The 5,010-nt window shown below is 66.1% G+C and overlaps 1 long non-coding RNA gene across 2 annotated transcripts; it reads right to left on the bottom strand.

The window, feature by feature from the left end:
- Nucleotides 1–477: 477 nt before the first annotated feature.
- LOC127924717 (uncharacterized) lies at nucleotides 478–4,230 on the bottom strand. 2 transcript variants are annotated; one of them, XR_008118693.1, is made up of 7 exons: nucleotides 4,053–4,230; nucleotides 3,894–4,001; nucleotides 3,568–3,621; nucleotides 3,037–3,090; nucleotides 2,476–2,637; nucleotides 1,299–1,352; nucleotides 661–682 (listed from the first exon to the last, which is right to left on the bottom strand). It is a non-coding gene; the product is annotated as an uncharacterized LOC127924717 (long non-coding RNA). The 2 variants fall into 2 exon arrangements; XR_008118694.1 differs by lacking the exons at nucleotides 661–682; nucleotides 1,299–1,352 and adding an exon at nucleotides 478–548.
- Between the last annotated feature and the right edge of the window lie 780 nt (nucleotides 4,231–5,010).

The raw sequence follows: 5,010 nt of genomic DNA, 5'->3' as shown, positions 1-5,010 counted from the left end.
TCACCACCACTCCTGCAGCACCTCTCACCACCACCGCCCCTGCAGCAGCTGTCACCACCACTCCTGCAGCACCTGTCACCACCACCGCCCCTGCAGCAGCTGTCACCACCACCGCCCTGCAGCAGCTGTCACCACCACCACTCCTGCAGCAGCTGTCACCACCACCGCTCCTGCAGCAGCTGTCACCACCACCGCCCTGCAGCAGCTGTCACTACCACCCCCCTGCAGCAGCTGTCACCACCAGCAGCTGTCACCACCACCACCACCGCTCCTGCAGCAGCTGTCACCACCACCACCCTGCAGCAGCTGTCACCACCACCGCCCCTGCAGCACCTGTCACCACCACCGCCCTGCAGCAGCTGTCACCACCACCACTCCTGCAGCACCTCTCACCACCACCGCCCCTGCAGCAGCTGTCACCACCACTGCTCATGCAGCAGCTGGTCACCACCACCGCCCTGCAGCAGCTGTCACCACCACCACTCCTGCAGCAGCTGTCACCACCACCGCCCCTGCAGCAGCTGTCACCACCACCACTCATGCAGCACCTGTCACCACCACCGCCCCTGCAGCAGCTGTCACCACCACCGCTCCTGCAGCAGCTGTCACCACCACCACCATGCAGCACCTGTCACCACCACCGCCCCTGCAGCAGCTGTCACCACCACCACTCCTGCAGCACCTCTCACCACCACCGCCCCTGCAGCAGCTGTCACCACCACTCCTGCAGCAGCTGTCACCACTACCGCCCCTGCAGCAGTTGTCACCACCACCACTCCTGCAGCACCTCTCACCACCACCGCCCCTGCAGCAGCTGTCACCACCACCGCCCCTGCAGCAGCTGTCACCACCACTGCCCCTGCAGCAGCTGTCACCACCACCGCTCCTGCAGCAGCTGTCACCACCACCGCCTGCAGCAGCTGTCACCACCACCACCCTGCAGCAGCTGTCACCACCACCGCTCCTGCAGCAGCTGTCACCACCACCGCCCTGCAGCAGCTGTCACCACCACCCCCTGCAGCAGCTGTCACCACCACCCCCTGCAGCAGCTGTCACCACCACGCCCCTGCAGCAGCTGTCACCACCACCACCACCACTCCTGCAGCAGCTGTCACCACCACCGCCCCTGCAGCAGCTGTCACCACCACCGCCCCTGCAGCAGCTGTCACCACCACCACTCCTGCAGCACCTGGTCACCACCACCGCCCCTGCAGCAGCTGTCACCACCACCACTCCTGCAGCAGCTGTCACCACCACCGCCCCTGCAGCAGCTGTCACCACCACCACCCCTGCAGCACCTCTCACCACTACCGCCCCTGCAGCAGCTGTCACCACCACCACTCATGCAGCACCTCTCACCACTACCGCCCCTGCAGCAGCTGTCACCACCACCGCTCCTGCAGCAGCTGTCACCACCACCACCTGCAGCACCTCTCACCACCACCGCCCCTGCAGCAGCTGTCACCACCACCACTCCTGCAGCACCTCTCACCACCACCGCCCCTGCAGCAGCTGTCACCACCACCGCTCCTGCAGCACCTGTCACCACTACCGCCCCTGCAGCAGTTGTCACCACCACCACCCTGCAGCAGCTGTCACCACCACCACCCTGCAGCAGCTGTCACCACCACCCCCTGCAGCAGCTGTCACCACCACCGCCCCTGCAGCAGCTGTCACCACCACCGCTCCTGCAGCAGCTGTCACCACCACCGCTCCTGCAGCAGCTGTCACCACCACCCCCCTGCAGCAGCTGTCACCACCACTGCTCCTGCAGCAGCTGGTACCACCACCGCTCCTGCAGCAGCTGTCACCACCACCACTCCTGCAGCAGCTGTCACTACCACCCCCTGCAGCAGCTGTCACCACCACCGCCCTGCAGCAGCTGTCACCACCACCACTCCTGCAGCAGCTGTCACCACCACCGCCCCTGCAGCAGCTGTCACCACCACCCCCTGCAGCAGCTGTCACCACCACTGCTCCTGCAGCAGCTGGTACCACCACCGCTCCTGCAGCAGCTGTCACCACCACCACCCCTGCAGCAGCTGTCACCACCACCGCCCCTGCAGCAGCTGTCACCACCACCGCTCCTGCAGCAGCTGTCACCACCACTGCCCCTGCAGCAGCTGTCACCACCACCACTCCTGCAGCACCTGTCACCACCACCACCACCGCCCCTGCAGCAGCTGTCACCACCAGCGCCCCTGCAGCAGCTGTCACCACCACTGCTGCAGCAGCTGTCACCACCACCACCCCTGCAGCAGCTGTCACCACCACCACTCATGCAGCAGCTGTCACCACCACCACCCTGCAGCAGCTGTCACCACCACTCTCCTGCAGCAGCTGTCACTACCACCCCCCCTGCAGCAGCTGTCACCACCACTGCTCCTGCAGCAGCTGTCACCACCACCACTCCTGCAGCAGCTGTCACCACCACCACCCCTGCAGCAGCTGTCACCACCACCGCCCCTGCAGCACCTCTCACCACTACCGCCCCTGCAGCAGCTGTCACCACCACCACTCCTGCAGCACCTCTCACCACTACCGCCCCTGCAGCAGCTGTCACCACCACCACTCCTGCAGCACCTCTCACCACTACCGCCCCTGCAGCAGCTGTCACCACCACCACTCCTGCAGCACCTCTCACCACCACCGCCCTGCAGCAGCTGTCACCACCACCACTCATGCAGCACCTCTCACCACCACCGCCCCTGCAGCAGCTGTCACCACCACCACTCCTGCAGCAGCTGTCACCACCACCACTCCTGCAGCACCTGTCACCACCACCGCCCCTGCAGCAGCTGTCACCACCACCACCCCTGCAGCACCTGTCACCACCACCACCCCTGCAGCAGCTGTCACCACCACCGCCCTGCAGCACCTGTCACCACCACCGCCCCTGCAGCAGCTGTCACCACCACTGCATGCAGCACCTGGTCACCACCACCGCCCTGCAGCAGCTGTCACCACCACCACTCCTGCAGCAGCTGTCACCACCACCGCCCCTGCAGCAGCTGTCACCACCACCGCCTGCAGCACCTCTCACCACTACCGCCCCTGCAGCAGCTGTCACCACCACCACTCATGCAGCACCTCTCACCACCACCGCCCCTGCAGCAGCTGTCACCACCACCACCCCTGCAGCAGCTGTCACCACCACCGCTCCTGCAGCAGCTGTCACCACCACCATTCCTGCAGCACCTCAGCAGCTGTCACCACCACCGCCCTGCAGCAGCTGTCACCACCACCACTCCTGCAGCACCTCTCACCACCACCACCCTGCAGCAGCTGTCACCACCACCACCCCTGCAGCACCTGTCACCACCACCGCCCCTGCAGCACCTGTCACCACCACCACTGCAGCAGCTGTCACCACCACCGCCCCTGCAGCAGCTGTCACCACCACCACTCCTGCAGCACCTGTCACCACCAGCAGCTGTCACCACTACCGCCCCTGCAGCAGCTGTCACCACCACCGCTCCTGCAGCAGCTGTCACCACCACCACCCTGCAGCAGCTGGTCACCACCACCACCCTGCAGCAGCTGTCACCACCACCACCCCTGCAGCACCTCTCACCACTACCGCCCCTGCAGCAGCTGTCACCACCACCACTCATGCAGCACCTCTCACCACTACCGCCCCAGCAGCTGTCTGTCACCACCACCACTCCGCAGCAGCACCTCTCACCACTACCGCCCCTGCAGCAGCTGTCACCACCACCACTCATGCAGCACCTCTCACCACCACCGCCCCTGCAGCAGCTGTCACCACCACCACCATGCAGCACCTGTCACCACCACCACCATGCAGCACCTGTCACCACCACCGCCCCTGCAGCAGCTGTCACCACCACCACCGCCCCTGCAGCAGCTGTCACCACCACCACCTGCAGCACCTCTCACCACTACCGTCCCTGCAGCAGTTGTCACCACCACCACTCATGCAGCACCTCTCACCACTACCGCCCCTGCAGCAGCTGTCACCACCACCGCCCCTGCAGCAGCTGTCACCACCACCCCTGCAGCAGCTGTCACCACCACCACTCATGCAGCACCTCTCACCACTACCGCCCCTGCAGCAGCTGTCACCACCACCGCTCCTGCAGCACCTCTCACCACCACCGCTCCTGCAGCAGCTGTCACCACCACCACTCATGCAGCACCTCTCACCACTACCGCCCCTGCAGCAGCTGTCACCACCACCGCCCCTGCAGCAGCTGTCACCACTACTGCCCCTGCTTGCAGCTGTCACCACCACCGCCCCTGCAGCACCTCTCACCACTACCGCCCCTGCAGCAGCTGTCACCACTACCGCCCTGCAGCAGCTGTCACCACTACCGCCCCTGCAGCAGCTGTCACCACTACCGCCCCTGCAGCAGCTGTCACCACTACCGCCCCTGCAGCAGCTGTCACCACTACCATCCCTGCAGCAGCTGTCACCACTACCGTCCCTGCAGCAGCTGTCACCACTACCGCCCCTGCAGCAGCTGTCACCACTACCGCCCCTGCAGCAGCTGTCACCACTACCATCCCTGCAGCAGCTGTCACCACTACCGCCCCTGCAGCAGCTGTCACCACCACCGCCCCTGCAGCAGCTGTCACCACCACCCTGCAGCACCTGTCACCACTACCGCCCTGCAGCAGCTGTCACCACCACCACTCCTGCAGCAGCTGTCACCACCACCGCCCCTGCAGCAGCTGTCACCACCACCGCCCCTGCAGCAGCTGTCACCACCACCGCCCCTGCAGCAGCTGTCACCACCACCTCCTGCAGCAGCTGTCACCACCACCGCCCCTGCAGCAGCTGTCACCACCACCGCCCCTGCAGCAGCTGTCACCACCACCCCCTGCAGCAGCTGTCACCACCACCGCCCTGCAGCAGCTGTCACCACCACCGCCCCTGCAGCAGCTGTCACCACCACCGCCCCTGCAGCAGCTGTCACCACTACCGTCCCTGCAGCAGCTGTCACCACTACTGCCCCTCTTGCAGTTGTCACCACCACCGCCCTGCAG

The sequence above is a fragment of the Oncorhynchus keta genome, unplaced genomic scaffold, assembly GCF_023373465.1.
Source record: "Oncorhynchus keta strain PuntledgeMale-10-30-2019 unplaced genomic scaffold, Oket_V2 Un_contig_448_pilon_pilon, whole genome shotgun sequence".
NCBI lineage: Eukaryota > Metazoa > Chordata > Actinopteri > Salmoniformes > Salmonidae > Oncorhynchus > Oncorhynchus keta.
Note: the sequence above shows the minus strand (reverse complement) of the source record. Positions and strands in the feature narration are given on the sequence as shown.